The sequence below is a fragment of the Anastrepha ludens genome, chromosome 3, assembly GCF_028408465.1.
Source record: "Anastrepha ludens isolate Willacy chromosome 3, idAnaLude1.1, whole genome shotgun sequence".
Classification (NCBI taxonomy): domain Eukaryota; kingdom Metazoa; phylum Arthropoda; class Insecta; order Diptera; family Tephritidae; genus Anastrepha; species Anastrepha ludens.
Genome location: NC_071499.1, coordinates 8,036,550 through 8,058,924, shown reverse-complemented (window position 1 = coordinate 8,058,924; position 22,375 = coordinate 8,036,550). Strand labels below are relative to the sequence as shown.

Below are 22,375 nucleotides of genomic sequence, written 5' to 3'. Positions count from 1 at the left end.
TCATTTAGCTTAAATTCTTGCACGAGCTGTATTTTAAAGGCACGTAAGTCAAGATCCATGCGTGAAATTTTCTACGTAGTCGAATGATAAAAGTCAACAAGTTGAGAACGCCGACGAATCGCGGGTGTTGCGAAAAAGTGAGAGCCCAGATGCTTAAATCTTTGACCGGCGGCAGCAGGGCAGCTAAGAAGAAGGAGCTGAAATGATTTCACGTTGTCTTCCAGATAGCTTCTGCAGTACGCACTTGAGGCCATCCCAAGTCTCACCGCATGGGCACCTAACGGAAAATAAATATCCGGCAAGGAAACCTATCAAACTTGAGAACTGCAGCTTTATTAGCCTTAGAAGTTGTCTGTGATCAGAAGGATCTCGTGACTTCACACGTTTGTGCACTATCGCAGTGCTCGCTGAGTTGTCACGAGGCCCATCTTTCCAGAAGCAGACCACAGATTTTCAAGGGGACGCTTATCCTCATGAAATCGTCGCTAGTGTCCTCTGCCTACCCGGCTCATCAACCAGGCAGTTTCCCTATATGCTGCGGGGCCGGGAACCCAAGTCGGCTTAATATCGAAGTATTTCGAACGCACAAACGAGCCCAGAGCCCTAATTGCCGCTTTTTTAGTGCAGTAACCGGATATGTTGGTGCGTGACTACCATTCGGAATTCTGAGACAACGACAGGCAATGGCAAACCTCCGAGTGTATTTCTGCCATGAAAAAGCTCGTTATAAAAATATCTGCCGTTCGGAATCAGCTTGAAACTGTAGGTGCCTCCATTTGTGGAACAACATCAAGACGCACACCACAAATAGGAGGAGGAGATCGACCAAACACACAAAAACCCAAAAGTGAGCAACCAGTCCACAGCTTCCTTCATTCCGACTACCTCTACATGGAAAGCACTACAGTGGTCCGAAAGCGTCAATTTGAGTCCAACTTCCGTCCAACTTCGAGCTATCCGTAAACTTTACTGAACAGAAATGTCAACACAGTTTGTCCTTCTTAGCTGTCAAACCATAGTTATCAATATCGATAATTTGCATGCCGCTAAAAAAACACCTGATACATCACCCAGTAAGCATTTATGTTTGAGATCAACCTTTTTTTGAGTTCCAACTGAATGGAACAAACAAAAAACAGCAAAATAATGTTTTTAGCGTGAAATGTCACCTTGTCAACGAGCATTAACTTTAAGGGGTAACACCACTGTGATTTTTCAAAAAAATCGATTTTTTTTGCGTTTTCTTAAAGTAGAACTGAGTAGAGACAATTCAATGAGCCTCACCATCGATGAGAGAATTCTAGCAGTGAACAGATCGTATGTGTCGTTAACGAAACTCTTCAAATCAAAACTACTAAACAGACTATGCAAATTGACTCTGTATGAAACCATCTTAGATCAGTATTATGCTATGCAGCTGAATCGTGGACGCTAATTGAAGCAGATAAAACAAAACTGCAAGCCTTCGAACGAAAAGTACTCTGAAGAATTTTCGGAGCAATCAAAGATCAGGGCGAGTGGCGGATAAGATGGAACGACGAGCTAGATTAACTGATAAAGGGCGAAAATGTTATACGTTTCATCAAAGCGCAGCGGTTAAGATGGCTGGGTCACATCACAAGAATGGACGGTACGATTGCGCAGAAGAAAATCGTAGAAACCAGAGCGCTCAACACTAGAGCAAGAGGAAGGCCGAGAACAAGATGGACCGACGAACTAGAGGACGACATCAAGAAACTTAGGATAACGAACTGGAAAAAAGTCGCGAGCGTTCGAGACGTATGGAGGTCCCACGTGCAGCAGGCCAAAGCTCACAAAGAGCTGTGGAACCAAAAGATGATGATAATACCCAATACAATAAGTGCAGGTAGTGAGTTACAAGGGCCAATGAAAACTTTAAACGCGTTTTTCTCAAAACGACTTTTTTGAACAGGGTGGCCACGATTTCTCGAAGACTTATTAACCAATTTTAATTTTTGTAATGTATTGGCTACAGTCGTACATAGCCGTTTTTAAAAATTCCAAAAATTAATATTTTTTCAGACCTTTCGAAAACAAAAAAAGGGTAAAAACACAAAGTCATTTTTCAAACCTCCACCATTTTCTCAAAAAATAAAAATAAAAAAAAAACTGCCACGTACGACGACAGACATTAATGTATAGATTAGGAATTATTTTGGTTTTTTGCTTTCAGATGATTTTTCACCGCTGCATCGTGGCCACCAGAGTGCATCAGTTTTTTATGACGTCATTGCATTATTATCAATAACAATTGTAAATTTTAATATTTTTTAATGAAAATTTATCTTTGTACAGCCAAATATTTGTTAAATAAATTATAATTTGTCCGATCCTCAAATAGTCATTCTTACTTATATAAAAAAATTAATGAAAATCACTTAATTTTCACGCGTTCACAGTGGTGGTGTTCCCCCTTAAATTGTTTGATCGATGCTTTACGAGGACTTCTTTTTCCCCTAACTAATAGTTTCAGAGTAAAATATGGCATGTAAACGGCTCAAAAATTAAAAAAACATGGCATATAAACGGCATTGTTTATCAGTGAAACTCTCGTCCAGTTCGGCTTGGCTATCCCGGAGACTAGCGTCTTCAAACAGACAATTAAAGTTTCTACAAATTGTCTCTTTATTTATGATATACTCTCAATCTCATCCATAATTTTTTTTTTTTAAATAATATTGTCAGCAAACTAATGCGTCTGTCCTTCATTATTATTTTAGTGTAGATTTAGCAAATAAATGTTCCGGCGAGTTACTTAAATATTCTGAGAAATCATTCTCGGCGCCGGAAACTATTTTCATATCATTGAGTATCTACATTGAAGCTACTGTTGTTGTTGTTGTTGTTGTTGTTGTTGTTGTAGCAGCATATATGTATGGGGAATGCTGGTGAAGTGACAGTCCTTGGCCGGATATAAATCCGGGTCGCTCCGGTAACGTAGAACCGACTGTCGTGGGAACGAATGCTGAGTCTTACCATCAGCCGCTCCCATCCAGCAAGGGGCTCCATCTTTTCTTTCTTTTCATGCTATATTTTTTTCTTTAGAAAAGGTGGACATAATTGGTGCTACTTGTCGGGTCAGCTGTAGCATAATTTCCTTTGTTAAAGCAGCAAACAACATTGCTATGAAAGAAATGGTGTCAAGTTGTTTTGTTATGCGCCGCATACTCATTAGCCACAGCAAACCCACTGTTGACAACAACAAGAGCCAGCAAAACAAAGGCGAATATGAAAATAATGATTTAGATTCAGAGTAAAGGAAATAGAAAGAAAACAGCTGATATCAGTCCTATGCGATGACGAGGAAAATAAATATTTTAAAGTTTTTCTACTACTCATTTAAAAATATTTTACAAGTACACACAAACACACACATGAATCATTGTGCTCATACAAATATACGCAGGGTGCTTACGATTAAACAAGCAAAACGGAATTCCATATCAAAAACAGAATATGAAAACAAAAAAATTAGGTGCGACTTGACTACAGAGCTTTGTAATCAAACATTAGTGAAAATAACGATTTAATAAATTGATTTAGCATTCGCGCTTTGCTTTGTATTTAGTTTAAGTGCAAATTTTTATACAAACATACATACATACCTGTATATAAGTGCATACATCTGATGTGGTATTAAATCTGCTACAAAATATTCAAATTTTCTTACGTAAACCAGTGAAAAATCAGCATTTGTATATTTTTTTTGCCGAGTTTACTTTTTTTCTAATTTAAATGATAATCTCTCATTGACGAAATTAAATTGCTTGCACGCCTATTTTAGCTCACTCAAAGGTATATAGTTATTTACGGTGCATATGTATGTGTGTTGGTGTATATATAGGGTGGGCCATGTAAAATTTGTTTTTTGAATCGACTATAAAAAAAAACTAATCAATATTTTTTCAATTTTTTTTTATTTTGAAAAAAATAATATCGTTCAAATGACTGCCACGACTGGCTTTACAGTAGGCATTCGATCAACCCAATTTTTGAGCACATTTTCGATTGTTTGGGCTCCAATTTCATGAATAGCAACTTCGATTTCGTGTTTTAAAGCATCAATCGTCTCTGTATGGTTCGCATAGCATTTGTCCTTTACGGCTCCCCACAAAAAAATAGTCCAACGGGCTTAAATCACAGCTCCGAGGCTTCATCAGAAAAGATGATTTTTCGGTAAAAATGCTCATCTTCGGTCAACCGATTTTCTACCCATTGAGCGAACCGAAAATGCATTGGATGCTCATTAGGCTTCAGTTCTTGCACCAATTGAACTTTGTAAGCCTAATAATACCGAGGTCTTTATGCAAAATTCTCCTCAAAGAAGTGCGTGAAATGTTCAATTATTGAGAACGATAACGAGTTGAGGTTGTTGGATGTTCACGCACATTTTCGGCTACAGCAGCAATGTTTTCGGGTGTACGCACTGTAGGAGCACGTTCACGTGTTGTTTTATCCATTAACGATCCACTTTCACGAACACGATTAACAAATTGATCCACAAACTGTCTTGTTGGCAAATCTTTTTTTTGGAATTTTTTTTTTCAAATTTCTCACAGTTTGAGTAGAAGACTCACCACTTTGGAAATTGGTTTTCAATATTTCCCAATTTTGTTCAAGCGTATAGCGTCTCATTTAGTAAATGTCAAACCTTTAAGTAAATTATGAACACATTTGACATGTCATTTGTGTTACCATTCTCAAAAAAATAGGTGGTTCAAAAAGAAAACGCTATATGGCCCACCCTGTATGTGCGGGTATATTTGTCTGATTATTGACCTTGAATTCTTAGGTGCATTTAATCAATTTTAAATGTATTATAAATGTCAGTATTCGTTTGTGGAAATATTTAGCGAAATGTTGTATTTTTTTTAGATTTTAAGATTAAGATTTTGTGTGAACTTTTTGTAGACTTCGGTGTTTTGCTATGAGATTTTGAAAATTTGTAATTGGAAAATATAAAATCGTACTTGTTCGCACGTTTGTGTCAATCCAGAAAGCATTTGTGGTTTAATGGACAACAGCACTCTAGGGTTTTGGGAAAAACGATTTTTTTTGGGCCAGAAAGGAATTTAAAATAATATTCCGCTAATTCTGTTGTGCACGATTTTTTTTTAAAGCTTTCAATATGGCTATACCCTATGATCAGAAAGTACCGGCAATATTTAATTTAAACGAACCGCGCACGTGGGAACCGGCCACTATTTTTTTCTTATATTACTAAGACTGTAGTAGACACACATCAGTCACTTTCTAGCGCCATCGGATCATTAGTGTCTGCTTGGCCGGCCGGAAATGTGGGCAAACAATTCTTGGAATTTGCGTGATGATAACGCGCCATCCCACCGAGCCCAAATTGTGCTGGATTATTTGACCAAACAACAAGTAAATACCATCGAGCAAGCACCGTATTCACCTGGTATGTCCCCGTGCGACTTCTTTTTGTTTCCCAAGTTGAAGTTACCACTGCGTGAAAGGAGATTTCAGTCGATAGAAGATATCAAAGAGAATGCGACGAAGGAGCTGAAGGCCATCCCTTCGTCGGCCTACCAGGGGTGCATGGAGGACTGGGTTAAACGTTGTCACATGTCTGTTGCTTCAGACGGGTCATATTTTGAAGGAGTTAAAAAAAAATTTGCCTGAAATTTAACTCTGTTTTATTTTATATAAACATGTCCGGTACTTTCAGATCATAGGGTATACCTTGCAGCTTCCCGTAAGTGGTCATAAAATTAAAATTTCGTTTTTCCCGAAACGCTTTTTTCAAAGTCTCGCGACTTTTTTTCCAAAATTTACGAAATTCAATTAAGGAAACCACAATATCTTAGTAATTTTAAAAGGCTTGTAAATTTTAAATCCCTAAGTTAGAGTTCCGTGTAAATTTCAACACTCGACACTCGTTTTTTAATAGACTAAAAAAAATATTTCGAACATCTTTATTTGAACTACCATCAAAGGTGGCGGCGAACAGTCCAACAGCTGTACATGCAAATAACAAACCCGAATATAATAAATTCGTCTCGAACCGCACTTTATGTACCCGCATATATTTTTTTCTTCTTCGCATATTTACTTCTTCTCATCATTAGGAGGATGGTTCCGTATGTAGAAGACCACGCAAGTGGCAAAAGTCACTCATTGTCATTCACTTGGGAGTGACCAGGACTATTCCTTGGCATAGGATAGCTCCTGAACATCCGTTTGAAAACAAGGTAATGTGACGAGGCGAAGCAACCGGGCCACGTAAAAATCAATCCCCCCATGAAAACCAAAACCGATTGGTTGTTATTTTGGAATCGTACAAACTCATATAGCTCAAAAAGTTTGTGGGCGTTGTTTTTGTCCCATCTAAATAACATTTTTGTCGGATCTAAATGAGGTTTTGAGTAACACGAGTACCAAGTTTGGGCGAGTTTTATTGAATGGTCATCGAAATTTCACAATTTGCTCAGAAATAGTAACATCTCTCCCTTTGGCCTTATTACTTTTACCGAATTTGTATAACTTTGGATCATTTATAATAGAAATATCGAGTTTTCCTTTTGATTTTCTGAAAATTACCGTTATATGAGATGCAAGCATGGTTATTGGTCAGATGGGATAGTTCTGGCTGATCTGTAAAAAGATCGCACATAAACCTCTGCCTCTAGGGTTCACTGTGTTAACATCGCTATGTACAGGGTTGCCCATATTCGACGGACCCATGTGTTTTTTTTTTAAATCAAAGAAAAACACAATTTTTTTGATGTTGACGATAATAATCATTTTACTTGGTTCAAGTAGATTTGTTGACAACACTTTTTGAATATGATATCTCTCAAATGGCCGCCTTGAGCCCGTACATTTCGGCTGGAATAGCGGCTATTTCCTCACGGATGTTGTTCTTGAGCTCTTCTATGGTCTTTGGCTTATTAATATAAACCTCTGATTTTAAATATCCCCATAAGAAGAAGTCAGTTGGCGTTAAATCGGGCGAACGCGGTCGCCAGTCAAAATCGCCATTTTTCGACATCAAACGACGAGGAAACAATTTCTTCAAAAAATCGTTTGTGGTACGAGCTGTGTGTGGTGGAGCGCCGTCTTGTTGAAACCAGAAATGCCTCATACGCTTTCGACAGATGATTCGCGATAACGCTCCTGATACTTCTTCTTGATTTGACTTCTTTTGTTGAATGTAAATTTCAACAATTTGGGAGCGCTCGCGTGGCGTGTACTGGTCCATGGTAAAAATCTGCTTGGACTGACGCTTCCAACGCGGTATGTCATTAAGCGATCTGACGTCTCTGTCAAAAGATAAAGGGTTGCCAGTTGGGTCCGTCGAATATGGGAAACCTTGTATATGGAGTCGAATTATTATTTTATGTACTTCCTAATTCACGTCTTCGCGAGTTTTAACAAGCCGTTCAGCCTTTTGACGGCTATATCCTTTATAGATGGAAAGTATGTTGTTCCTAAGCACATTTATCGAGTCCTACAAAGAGTTAGGCAGTGGCAAAGTAGCTGTTCCAAAGTGTTACACACATCGCTTTGGACTAATCCCATTTCGGTTGCGTGATGTGTCCCGTCAATACTCCAACCAATTGTTTGCAGATTTTCCTAGACAGCGATAAAATAGAGTTTGTAAATTTGATATTCCAAGTCCTAGGCATAATTTAGACAGTTTTGTACGAGGTTGAGCATTCCAATATCGACTGTATTTCCAGAGCTAGCTGCTCATTCGGTTCTGTTTTCAGAAAGGATATATGTCTGGCGTGCTCAAGCTCGGCAAGCGAATATTTGCCTTAACGAGCTCAGCTGCTCTCTCACTTCTTTCTATTCTTTTGGGTCCTGGTATTCAGTAACCCAGTAACCTGCCCATTTCCGGAGAGTTCATCCATTTCGGATCTTCACTGTTAAATACATTCCGAGTTAGTGCAAGAAGTCATACTTGCTTTAATAGTCGCTTGGCTATAAATGAAAATATTTGTTCGAGTATTCAGAGAAGTCAATTCCAGAGCTTTTGTTGCGCCATAGATTTCCACTTAAAATATACTGCAGACTTTGAGACTTTGAGAAACCTTTGGCCTGGTCAGGCTGATTCGACTTTGAACGTGAATTGAACATATTTATATTAAAGGTAACGAATTGAGCTTCCAGGTAGCTTCCCAAAATTAAATTTTCTGTTGATTTATGGACATAACATTTTAAAAAGGATTCTCGAAAAGGACGAAAAAATACCAGATCTGGGCGCCCAATTAAAAGATTTGAAAAAGGTGTTCAACGGAGGGTTAAAATTGTGTAGACCATTAGAAAGCCTATGTAGCGTGAACAGTTTGTGTTCAGCTGAGTGTTGCCACCTAATTCATCAATATAAATAGACGAAAATATTACTGCATTAATATCAAGGCAAATTGTTTAAAGAAAAATCTATTTCCATAATTTTTTTTATGGTGTTGCCACCTGATTTTTATTGTAAGTTGTAATTTATCATAAGAGTATATTCAATTATATATCAATTTAAAGCTATAAGTATCAAACAAATGTTGTAATAAAAAATATTTTTAGTTGGTGTTGCCACCTATAATTTTTTGTTTTTTGTTTTTTGAAATGACACTTAAAAGCTAATATTTCGACAGGCAATAAAAGAGCAAATTGCTTCTTTCTTTTAAAGAGAATAGGCATCTGAAGATCGCATTTTTGTGTTGTACTGAAATTAAAGGTGCAGTGTTGTCAGTTTCCGTACTATAACTAAATGCACGGGCCTTATTTACCACACCATGCATTGTCACTATGACTCGACATGTTTTATACACGAGAGAAATACCAAACTGAAAATTATCTTGCTCCAAACCAGTTCTATCGTACGTCATGTCTAAAAATGTGCAAAAGCACATAAATTTTCTTCTGACACTAAACGAAAAAAGTATGAAATCATAGCTTCTTGGTGGTAAATTATTTATAAAAGGATTAAATAAAAAATCCACAAAAATTACTTAAGCTCCCAAAAAGTAGATAAGTGAAAAAATTTGCTTAGAAATTTGCTACAAAGATAAACACTGTTACGAAATTGAAATATAATGCCAACATATTTCAAATATGCACAGCAACATGTTGCGTAGTGTTAGCAACACCACGAACAGCTCAGTGTGGAATTTAATTGTGCCAAGCTGTCAAAGTGAAAGTAAAAACAAAAAACGTGTAGTCGTGTGTTAGAAGTACACGAGAGCATAAACGAATATTGTCACTCAGTTGTGTTAATTGACCTTTTGCCAGTTTTGAGTAATGAGTGGAAGTGTGATTAATGTGAGGTAACTCTATCAGAGCCATCAATTTGTGCCACAGAATGCACACCAAATGCAATAGACCTGAGCACTAGTTGTTCAGTTTGGTTCGGTATGCCACAAAATGAGCCACCTACAATAACAACGTTCGGCTACAGGAATCCAAGCTCAGTTGCGGGAGTTTATAGAAAATTGAGCTGAAATCAATATTGTGTAGAAGGGGACAGCAAGTTGTAATCACAAGAGCCGCAAGGAAAACTGCAAATGTTGCTGCAAATGGTAGTGGGCTGGGCCGCGTCTCATCGAAGAATCGGCACATTCAGTTTAGGTGCGAGGGTCATCATTAGGGCAGCAGCGAATGCTCGTAACATATCGTCAGTTATCAGTCGTTTTAAAAATGGATAATTTTCATTACGTTTTTTTAGCAAATCGCAGCTGTTAATGCGTTGCGTTAAATGGGTTTCTTTCAGTTCGTGAGGAGTTTCGTGAGTATCGAGTTTTTGAACATAGCCAAGTTGTTTTAAGATGAAGATGTCATATATGGTATACTCCTCCTCCTATTTGTGGTGTGCGTCTTGATGTTGTTCACAATTAAAGAGGCCTAGAGTTTTACGCCGCCTCTGAACGGCAAAAGCCTTTTCTTATGAGGGGCTTTTTCAGAATCCGCCATTGTCTGCCGAGGAAGGAGGCTCTTAGACAAAAAAATGTCTACCAAATGATGTTTCGTGCACGGGGTTTCGATCCTGTGCATTTCCAAATGTGCATTTCCTGTGTAATGGCGGCAGCCGTGGCCAAATGGGTTGGTGCGTGACTACCATTCGGAATTCAGAGAGAGAACGTCGGTTCGAATCTTGGTGTAAGATCAAAAAAGTAAGACAAATTTTTTTTCTAATAACGGTCGCCCCTCGGCAGGCAATGGCAAACCTCCGAGTGTATTTCTGCCATGAAAAAGTTCCTCATACAAATATGTGCCGTTCGGAGTCGGCTTGAAACTGTAGGTCCCTCCATTAGTAAAACAACTTCAAGGCGCACACCACAAATAGGAGGAGGAGCTCGGCCAAACACCCAAAAAGGGTGTACACGCCAATTATATATATATATATATAATCACACACCAACCCGTTTGGCTACGACGGCCCCTGATGTGTGGTTGGTAATGTCATTAAGTGGAACTACGTTTTGTTTTTTGTTTTTTATAAACTCCTTTTTCAATAGCATTTTTCTAAATAAATCAAATCTCATCCTATCCCTTTTTTCACGAAAAAATTTTCTAGAAATTTTATGAAAAACTAGCACACAATTTACGGTTATTTTTATCAGCATTAAATACCTCTAAAATTTTCAGTGTTTAATAGATTTAGTCACACAATATTACTCAATCTTATTGAATATATCGAAACTTTAACTTATCTACTCCACCCTAATGTACATGCATAGGTGCATACATACACAAGTACGAACATAAAAGTCATATATTGTCCCAATGCTAAGCTTACACGGCCCTAAATATCAAAATTGTTCAACGCAAGCTTCCTCCCTCCTTGCGTACCATTGCCGTAAATATTTATGTAAAACAGCAACTGTTGCTCTAAAATGTACCCTTCCCCCCCCCCCCCCCCCCCCCTGCCTCTTCCAAAATATCTTGTAACAGCATCTGCATGCACGCAATAAAGGGGGCAAATGCACGTGCAAGGGGCAAACATATGGGCACACACACAACTACTATGCGCTTCTCAATCGCTCGCATGCGTTCAAGTAGCAGCAAATACATGGTATACTCGCCTGTCTGTCAACATAAGCTCCATAAATTTGATTGTGCGAGTGTACGAAGTACGTACCGTTGCGCATACTAACCAGCGCGAATGCAAAATCGCTAATTGGTGTCATTTGAAGCGAATGCACTGCTAACAAATTAGAGTGTGGGCAAAACACAAATCAGAGGGAAAAATGCATCGTGGCATGTGAAAGTGGATAGGATGGCAAAAGAAAGCGCGCAAATTGACTTAATTAGATATCTCAATTTTTCTTGCATTCCCTTCTTTCTGTATCTGTTTTTTTCTTGTTTTTTGTTTGCGTTTGCTGTGATTTGATTTGTGCTCTGGACGATTTTTCATTCATTCCACCTACTGACAAGGGTGAGGTTGCTCAAGTTGGCTTTGAACTGTCAGAGGGTGCGTGTAATTAGTTTTGCATGAAATTCGAGCTTACAATCGAAAGCTAAAGAGGGAGGGTGTAAATGAATCTGTTTTATTGACTTTGATGACAATTCGCAGTGTCTTTTGCAACAAGCAGAGGCAATTAAATGCCGAACAAAATTTAAAAAAAACCGCGGGAATTAAAGCTAACAAAGATATAAGAATCGAGCAGAGAATTTCAGTAAAAACAAGATTAAATAAAACATTTTTTTTTCTAATTTTAAATATTCTATGATTAAAAGAACCTTATACTCGTATATATATATATATATTGTATATTAGGCCGGTCGATTTGTGGGGAGGCAAACAAATCGCCCATTGCTCTGTGAAAATCATTTTCTAGGGATCAAAATAAGAAATTTTGCCGAAGGAACCATACCTCTAAAACGAATTCTGATGTCCCCCAATTTGGGTCGAACTTTTTAGTTTCTTTTCTCATGTAAAGGCCAAAAATGGTGATATAATATTTTGAAATGATTGTATGGGGAACCCCCCAGGGGAGTTCCAGGAGGTGTGCCATTGGCATGGGTGGATCGGCCGTCCAAAGTTAGTGGGGGTCGGTCATACATTTGGACTCGATTGGAGCACTCTAAATGGGTCAAAGTGGGATTTTTCGTTCGACCCAAATTGGGGGACATCAGAATTCGTTTTAGAGGTAGGTATGGTTCCTTCGGCAAAGTTTCTTATTTTGATCCCTAGAATACGATTTTCACAGAGCAATGAGCGATTTTTAAATCGACCCGCCCTAATGTTTATGGTCCCGATGCTGCAATACAAATTACGTCCACTTTTGTTTTCGTCGATTCCGTGCAGGCATTTTTGATGTTAAAAGAAATGTCGATAAAATCACAGAAACAATCGAAGTTGACCGGCAAATTAGTAGTCGTAGCATCGCCCAGGAGCAAAAGTAATGAATTTCTTTTTCCCCCAACTAATGTGTAGAGTAGAATGGGGTAAGATAGGTCATTTTTTTTTTGGAGAGCTCTTGCTACGGTGTTTTTGCATTGATTTTGAAAAATAAGCAAGATTTTGAAAGGTTATTTAATATATCTGCTAACATTTTGGTTATACTGACTTATGTTTGGCTAAATATTTTTTGGAAGCTGCATTCAATAAGGCAAAGGTACTTTTTTTCGATATTTTCAAAATCGGGGGGCACGATAGGTCACTATGTGTGAGAGGAAAAGAACAATGTACATGGCTTGGAAATTAACGATTTAACTTTTATTTATAGAGTATGAACACTGCACATGTTATAAAAGTTAGGAATTTTTCTTTAATTCATCACGCGAGCACGTAATGTTTCGAACGGAATTTTAAATTGTTTAGAGGCTGATCGAACACTAGCGCCATCTCGGACTGCCGCGATTGCGTTTTTTACATCCTCTTCATTTCGTTTCGGCGTTTTTCGCACATAATTACGCACCATTTTGCTGCAAAAACAATTCAAATTTATTTTATTCAATTAAAAGTAGTGACCTATAATGCCCCCAGACGGCTGACCTATAGTGCCCCCAAGCACATGTTTTATGTTAGTGTCGATATTTTTTTTTAAAACAATAATATCAAAAAACTAACACATTATTCGTGTTCAGCATTATTTTCTACGTAAAATAAAACTCACCTGACAAATATTTACATACATTAAATGCACTGCACCGTAGAATAAAAAAAATGCTGTGTCGGAGAAAAGCTCACAAAAAACTAAACGACGCCAGAACTGGGATAACTAATCAATGGTGACTGCCGAAATGACAGTCGCGAACGTTGTTCCCCACCACGTATTCAATTCACATAAGACGAGTGACCTCTGCAAAAACCGTGCGACGAAAACCCCACCTACCTATTGTGCCCCCATACCTATCTTACCCCATTCTACTCTACTTATTTGTAAATAGCTGGAAAGGCAGAAGCGGTGGTACTAATACTTGTGTATGATATCCATTGCAATACATACCTTTTTATTAAATTTTTCTTCTCACACATACACAAATATTCCATCTAACTATTTCTAGATTGAAGTGGATTTTTGACTTTATGACATTTCCAGCGAGAGTTGGGCGTTGTTTGATTTAGATTTCCTACACAGACGCTTAAATCTCTTTACAATCTCATGGCTATATTTAGCAGAGGATGGGTTAAAAAATTAAGAAGACGTGAGCGTATAAAAATATACGCAGATAAGTGTGATAAGATTAGAATATTTTGCGAAATGAGGAGGTGCAGATAAAACCTTTCGTTCGTGTAAAATATGCATCTTTAGAGCTTCTACAACACATCTTTCTTCAATTCTTAGATATTTATAATTATCATTTGACGTGCTTTTTTATTGCTGTTAATTCATATTTACTTTAGCTACTTCGCATTTATACGCAGCATTTCTCATAACTTAAAATATTTTCTGTTTAAAACACAGTTGCCAATCTCGTGATATGAATAGTTTATGAATAGTTGTCAAGTCGCCACTTAATACACAGACTTTTCAAAAGCCTTTCACACTGTTACGTACAACTTCTTATCGCGGGAACTTGAATGCTTGGGTTTTCTTTCAACTTTCATGTCATGGTGGAGATCTTATCCTTCCAAAAGAAAATCGTTTGTACAAAGTGAAAACATTAGGTTAGATTAGGTTGACCTGGCTGCCTGAAAGCCATCACTAGATGGTACTAGATGGAGCTTGACTCTTACGTTGCTTTGTAGTAGGCTTCTTGTAATAAGTCTGAGACTTTTGCGAATCTAAGTAAGCTCTGAAGCTCTAACCCCGAGCGACATTCTAACCTCTCCCATTGTAGAGCTCCTAAACATTTCATTCGGATTCTAACTAATGCTGGGGAAGAACGTAGAAGGTGTTCAAGAGTTTCCCTCTCTTTTAGAAACACTAACCTCTAGAAAACTCTAAATTCAACACTTGTTTAGCCCCCTTAGCCTTGTATAGATGTCCCACAGAGGAGTGTTAATTGTTAAAAAAAATCGAAATTTTTCAAAAAAAATCCTTCGATCAGGCACGAATTTTATATGTCTTTCAAAAGCAGTATAAATTTTATTTTACTTTTATAAATCTACCAAGCAGTTTTTAAGTTACAGTGATCACCAGTTCAAAAAACATAGTTTTGAGAAAAACGTATTTAAAGTTTTGCTTTCAATTTATTTAGAGTTATACGAATTATTTAATTACTTACACTGAGCCATCTATTCCTGGGCCATATAATATTGGGTTGGGGAAAAGAAATGTCGTATTTTGTCAATTGAGCGCGACATTTAAACATATCTTGTGTTGTACTTATTGCATCGGGTCACACTAAACGGCGATTTGAAGACGACAATCTGTACTAATATACAAGTGTCTCTTTGACAGTGCTGTGATCGTACGCTTCAGTCTTAAGTTATAGCGCCTCAAAGATGGAGCCCACCAAGCAAGAAATTCGTCATGTTTCACGTTTTTACTACCTTAGAGGTAAAAATGCAACGAAGGCGGCGGCAAAAATTTGTGAAGTTTATGGGCCTGATACTGTAACGTTTCGCACAGCACAGCGTTGGTTCGATCGATTTCTGGTGTAGTAGATGTCGAAGATGCACCCCGTACTGGTAGGCCAATCGTCGTAGAGACTGATAAAATCGTTGAAATTATCCAAAGAGACCGGCATGTGAGCATCCGCTCGACTAGCCAGGAACTAGGTGTAGACCACAAAACCGTTTGGAACCATTTGCAGAAGATTGGATTCCAAAAAAAGCTGAATGTTTGGGTGCCACACGTGTTGACGCAAAAAAATCTCTTAGACCGAATCAACGCTTGCGATTCTCTGCTAAAACGGAACGAACTTGACCCATTTTTGAAGCGGATGGAGACTGGCGATGAAAAATGGATCACGTACGACAACACCAAGCGAAAAAGATCGTGGTCGAGAAGCGGCGAGCCGGCCCAAACCATCGCCAAGCCCGGATTGATCGCCAGGAAGGTTTTGCTGTGTGTTTGGTGGGATTGGAAGGGAATTATCCCCTATGAGCTGCTCAGCTATGGCCAGACCCTTAATTTGGTCCTCTACTGTGAGCAATTTGATCGTTTGAAGCAGGCGATTGACCAGAAGCGGCCAGAATTGGTCAATAGGAATGGTGTTGTGTTGCACGAGGGCAACGCTCGTCCTCACACATCTTTGAAGACCCGCCAGAAGCTACCGGAGCTCGGATGGGATGTCCTATCGCACCCACCATATTGTCCAGATCTGGCACCAAGTGACTATTATCTCTTCCGGTCCATGCAAAACGCCCTTGGTGATACCAAGTTGGCCTCAAAAGAGGCTTGCGAAAACTGGTTGTCTGAGTTTTTTGCAAATAAGGAGGGGGGTTTTATAACGCAATTTTGGAACACAAATACGACATTTCTTTTTCCCCAATCCAATAGTTCTTCAGCCGTCATAGCAGCTTCCAAAATATCGATATGCTGTTGCCTACGTAGCATTCTTCCTCCTCGGGTGTTATCGTTAGCGCGTTTGTCTGCCACTTTCATACGTCGGTTGCTGACACATGCTGCTAGCTACTTGCTGTCGAACGCTTCGGAGCGCCCGAGCGCCGTTTGTCAATTGTTGAATAACTCAAAAAGTGTCGGATTCACTTCAAATTTTCACACAGTGTTTTAAAGATATTTTACTTTAAGAAACTGCAAAAAAAATTCAATTTTTTTGAAAATTCTGACTACCCCTAACCCCTTAATGAGCTCTATTTGTTACATATTATAGCTGGAGTATATCTTCGTCCAAGCATTAAGGTACCTTTCTGGTCTAGAAACGTGAAAATTGATGGCGTTGAAAATTGAAGAAAAACAATCGGTATCAATTGAAAGCCGTTTTTATTCATTAGATCAATTCTTTACGTACAAAAAAAATATTTTTTTTAATGACAATAATAAAAAAATTGCTTCCCCTGACGTAACACTGGCGTAACTGATTGCGATGCTCAGATATGTCTGAAAAAAATTCGTACAATTATTCATGAAGAGATATGTCGCTATGGTGGGTAGCAGATTTACAAAAAAAAATTTTCTAGATATTTTGTCTGTTTATTCCAAAAAAACAAAAAAACCATTTTTATTCTAATATATTAAAACTTCAAATCAATCGATTTAGGACTTTTTGAGAACTTACCAACGCCAACTCGGAAAAAATTGTGTCGAGAAAAAAACACGGTTAACGCACTTATACCTGGGCGTCAAAGTACTCCAAACCGGACTCGTTTTAAAGGACTGTAACGTCTAAGCTACAACGAGTTTCAATATAAGAATTAACAAGTATATTTTTAAAGGTATAAACTATCATAACATGAAAAAAGATCGATTTTTTCGAAATTCTAGACAAGATACGGCACCTGAAACCTCACAGCCCAGTTTTTGACGGTATAAATCAATATTACAAGGTTTGATTAAAAAGTAATCAGTAAAATTTATAAAACCTTTTAGCTTATTCAATTAATATTCTTCAAAATAGGACCCTTCAGCGTCAATACACCGCTGGTAGCGGTCCCTACACTGCAGGAAACATTTTTTAAACTCATCCGCCGGAATCGCGTTCAATTCGGCTGTCACAGTTTTTTGGATCGCTTCGATGGACTCGAAACGCCTCCCCTTCATCTTTCTTTTCAGGCGCGGCAACAAGAAGAAGTCCGGAGGGGACAGGTGTGGGCTGTAGGGAGGGTGGGGAAGCACCGGAACCCCCATCTTGGCTAATGCAGAGGTGCAGAGGAAGGCGGTGTGCGCCGGCGCATTGTCGTGATGAAGTGTCCAGTTGTTGACGAGGCCTTCCTTGAACGACTTGTGCCACCGTTTTACCTGGGCACTGGACAGAGATTGGTCCCCGTAAGCCTCCTTGAGTAGCCCAATGGTTTTGGTACTCGTTTTGTTTAGCTTTACGCAAGATTTGATCGAGTAACGTTGCTCCAACGATCGCTGCATTTTCGCCACTGCAAAATCCTAACACACTTTTAAAACAGCTTTCACGCGCGGAGCGATGTTGACTGCCCCGCTGTTGCCAGCGAGCTGGGACCGGTTTCTAGTGGTCCAACGATCATTTTCCCCCACCAGCCGATTCGGTTGATCGCTTGGCAGACGCTCCGCGCGGGAAGGCTCATTACTTTTCAATCAAACCCTGTACTGTAACAAGATTTCGCTACTCTCATCGCCGCCTACCCCTGCCGCGTTCTTATTTACTGATTCAAAACAAAATCTCAATAAACCAAAAGAGATGAGTTACCGCCCAACAAACAATACAGATCTTGAATGCTTGCGTATTGGACAACACAAAGGATTGGCGAGATAATAAAAGCAATACAGAGAAATTTCAGTATCAGTAGGAGTATCTGTAGTTTTACTTATGAAGCCGTATCATATTGCATACACTAACATACCCAGATAGCTGGCGAAGATGTGTCTGGTTGTAATCAAGCTGAGCATAATGCGCCATTTGCGTTTTGAACGAACGTTGCATGCGTTGACCCTGCCGCACGTGCGGCAAGAGTTTTGTAGAAATACCTTCAGGGCTCCTCTTGATAATCGCAGGTATGTAATGTTTGTGTATTTAGTATGAAATACACACTGCTAAGGCCACTGATGCTGCCATAGTCACGAGTTCCCTGGCTGATGTTGTGCTGCATTTCGTGATTCATAGTTGATTCATGCGGCAAATAAACTTCATTTTATCATTAGAAAATTTAAGTAAAATAAAAAAAGGGGTATTTTGAACTATAAAAAAAGGGTCTTATTCTTTGAAAAACATTAAACGGAGCTTTTTGTGTTATCACGCAATTCTATTAGCTGCGATTTGATGTTTTTAGCTTGTAAAATAAATTTCATTAAGGAGTCAATAAATGGTCGTTGCAAAATCTTAATAACTTAGAATCTTCTAATACTTTAATTTATATACATATTGCCTAAACCACAGGTTAGCAGAAAAGTATTGAAATAAAACATACGAAAATTTAGATTATTTCTTTCTGCTCCTGGAAAGATGGGCATCGCGCCAACTCAGCGAGCACTGGGCAAATACACAAACGTGTAAGGTCGCGAAATCCTTCTGGCCACGACTGGACCGGAGGCGCTCGGGCGAGCTTCTGAGGCTGACAAAATATGAGCTCTCTAATCCAGTGGGTTCTCTCACAGGACACAATGCGCGAGGAATGCATGCTGTGAGACTTGGAATCACCTCGAGTCCTTTTTGCGATGGATGTATGGAGGATGAGGTGGAATCATCTCAGCACCTTCTCCTTAGCTGCCCTGCTCTGGCGGGGCTAAGATCCAGGCATCTTGGCTCTTACTTCTTTGCCCCGCCTGCTGATATAGCTGGCGCTGACATAAGACATCTGATGAATTTCATCAGCAGCACAAAGCGGTTGACGCTAACATAGTCATCTTTTGTAATCCGCACGCTCCTAACTATCCCATCACCACCTCTCCTCGCCCTCTCCCTGCATCCCATCGGTATCACAAAGAACGAATCTTTCTTGGTCCAAGTGTTCTCACTCCCTGGGCAACCATACCAACCTAACCTAACCTAACCTAGATTCTTTCAGGTTTCATTATCTATTTTTCCTCAGAATACGTCTCTCAATAATTTACCTGAAAAATTGCATCATTTAAATGCCACTCACGAGCTCCTCTACAGGTAAAATCTGCTAAACCGTAGACTCATGAATGCCTGATTGTTGAGAACGTCGAGCTTTCGATGTTGAAGGTTGTTCAGCAACACTTTGCGTTACAGCTGAAATATTCCCAACAGATCGCCCAGTTTTTGGTCGGCCAATTATTTTTCTATACTCCAGAGAACCAGTTTCTTAAATTTGTTCACCAATTCTTGAGTTGACAATTCATTCGGATGATTATTTCTGCCAAAAAACTCACGAGTTTTGCGATATGTTATCCCTAAAAATCGACAATTTTCAGAATAAGTCTCAATAATTTTAACGCATTATTTTTCATGTAAGTATTCATGGATAAAATTGCGCATCTGTCAAATGTAAGAAATGGCTTAAAAAAAGTTACCGTCTTGGAATTATTCACTACTGACATCTGGGCGCCACTTTTGAAAGACCCTTTACTTATTTCAATGCTCTTTTCATAATTTTATACTACTTACAGTCTGTGTCAGAAGAAAATAACCGCTTTTTTTCTTGTAACTTCAAGATATATTTCGTTCTGCTTTTTGCTCCGCAATAGTCCCACTCAAGGGCTACGACACCAGTGCTAACTCAGGTTAGTATCGTTCGAAAAATTACCCGTAAGCACAACCAACCACAAATGAGTGAGAAGTACGTGAAGCATTTTGAGACGGTATTTCTATGCATGCATTCAAGTTTATACAGAAATGTTGATGACTTTTCCGAGTGACGAAAAAAAGTAGGATAAAGAGATCGTCTGACTTCTTAAGTGGGGCCATTCTTTGCGAATACGCCAAGCACAAACAGTTCTTGCTAAAAGGGAAGTGAGTATCAACACCACCGAACGAAGACTGAAGGAAGTGAAGACATCCTACTGTCCCACATCTTCAAAACCACTACTCTCAGAAAAATGGCGTCACAGTACTGGACTGGTTTTCCCAGTCCCCTGACGGCAACCCCATTGAAAATGTCTAGGGGACTATGAAAAGGCATCTTGTCGGAAGGCCAGTCCATGATTTAGCTACGAGCTACACAGAAAAGCTGGTTCAAAGTATGAAGAAGATGCCAAGCTATACTCGACAACAATGAAGACTACAAGGCTTATTGAGTAATTACGACTCGTAGTTTTGTACATACTTTCACGTAAAACAAATTTTAAAATATATCTTTTATGCTTCATGAATAGTCGCGGTTCCTTTTTTCTGACAAAGACTGTTTATAAAAGGATACTAATAAGCAATTTTCATTTGATTTTTTAATTTGTTTTACGAAAACATTTTAGCATATAATCGCTGCGCGCTCTCAACAAAGTCTGCTACTGCTTTGCGTTTTAATCGTCTTCAAGAAGAAATCAGCCGAAGTAAGCAGGATGCTGCATCGTTATTTGGAAGCAGGCGCTCTTTCAGAAGCTGCCATAATGGTGAACGAGAAGGGTGTTTTCTTCCATCAAGACAACGTCTGGCAGCAAATATCTTTAATGATGCACCAGAACCTCTGAGAGTCCGGATAATAATTTGATCATATTTCCCATATAGTTAAAATCAAGCAATTATTAGCTTTACAGGCATTACAAATTATTTTTTTTTTTTTGGTACAAAACTGGCCTCGAGCAAAGCTTAAGAAAATTTGACGAGAATTTCTTCTTTCGTAATTTATTTGAAAATAAACCAAAGTCATTGGAAAAAACGGCCCACATTTGTTCTGAATCCCTATCATTTCTTCGTCGAAATAAAGCAAAATAATGATCAGAACTCTTAACCTGTTCTAACAATTTTACTATTTTCGAATAATGAAAACACTTGGACACCCTTTTACCGAGTTTAGTGAGAATAAAACACTTTGTATAAAGAAACTGGTTAAGGAACTCGATTTTCTTAAGAATTATTAAAAAAAAATAATAAAAAAAATTAACCAGACAAATTTATTTAGTTTGAACTATTCGGTGCGGGAATAAGTTTCCGTCCTTTCTTAGCCAAAGTTACGAACTATTTAAAAAATTAAATAATACCTGATATTATGTAAAGTAAGTGCCTTTGGAAGCTATAACTTTACTCCATCTTTCGGGCAGCATACGGATTCCTCTGACGAAAAATTCGAGTTCTTTCTTCTTGATCCACTCATTGAGCCAGTTTGCGATGCTCTCGTAAGAAGTGAAGCGCTCTCCAATATGGGCTAACTGCATTGATCGGAACAGATGGTTATACGAGGGTGAAATGTCTGGGGAATACGGCGGGTGGGACAAGATTTCTCAATTCAGTCCCTCTAAATATTTCTGGACCGATTTAGCCACGTGTGGCCTGGTGTTGTCACGGTCTACCGTCCCTTTCCGGCCGTTATTTTTGAGAGCTCGATTCAAACGTATTAGCTGCAGTCGGTAATCGCCAGCGATAGCTTCCATTGGTTTAAGGAGTTCATAATAGATGGCACCCTTCTTATCCCACCAGATGCACAACATAACCTACGCTTCAACATTTTCGACGTTTGGGTTATCATAATAGATCCCTTTTTCAACGCCAGTGACGATGCGATGCAGATAACCTTTTCTTTTCTGCCGTTCAAGAAGCATCTCACACGTCACCAAACGTCTCCCAATATTAATATGGCACCCAGTTACCTGCTTTCTGGACCATTCCCATCGCGTGCAAACGTTTACCGACGGTTGATCTGTCAACATCCAACTCTTTAGACATATCATCAAGGATTCGACATGCGTCTTCATCCAATAATTGTTGTAGTTTAGTGCCCTCGAATTTTTTCTGCGCCCCTTCGCGATCTTTATCACTCATGACGAAATTGCCACTTTAAAAGCGTCGAAACCACTTTTAACAAGTTGTATTTGATAGAGTGGGACTATATACGACTCGTTGCATCTGTACTTTTCTTTAAAAGGTAATAATAAACCATGACTTCCCGCAAATGCTGTTTTTTCGGGACGAACTTAGAAATTTTTGACTTCTGTTAATAAGGATCTTTACGTTTTAAACGAATGCTAACAGCGACTGAGACCTCATATATACACCTTCAAATCACCAGTATTAAACAAAAAAATGATATCACCAGCGAAACCTCTTTTACGAGGGAGGAAACTTATTCCCATACCCAATAAAATAATTCGACATTTAGCAAACAAAATGAAACACAAAAAAATAACATACAAAACAAAAACCAGTTCAAATGCATTTGCTTGTGCAATAAATTGTCCTGCTCATTCACCTAATCCTTCCTGTTTAGGAAAATAGGGGGCAAAAACTGACGAAAATG

At 38.8% G+C, this 22,375-nt stretch overlaps 1 protein-coding gene across 1 annotated transcript in view; it reads left to right on the top strand.

Annotated features, from left to right (window-relative positions):
* Nucleotides 1-22,375, top strand: part of LOC128856978 (adenylate cyclase type 9) — a 57,382-nt gene that overhangs the window by 1,355 nt on the left and 33,652 nt on the right. The window lies entirely within an intron of this gene.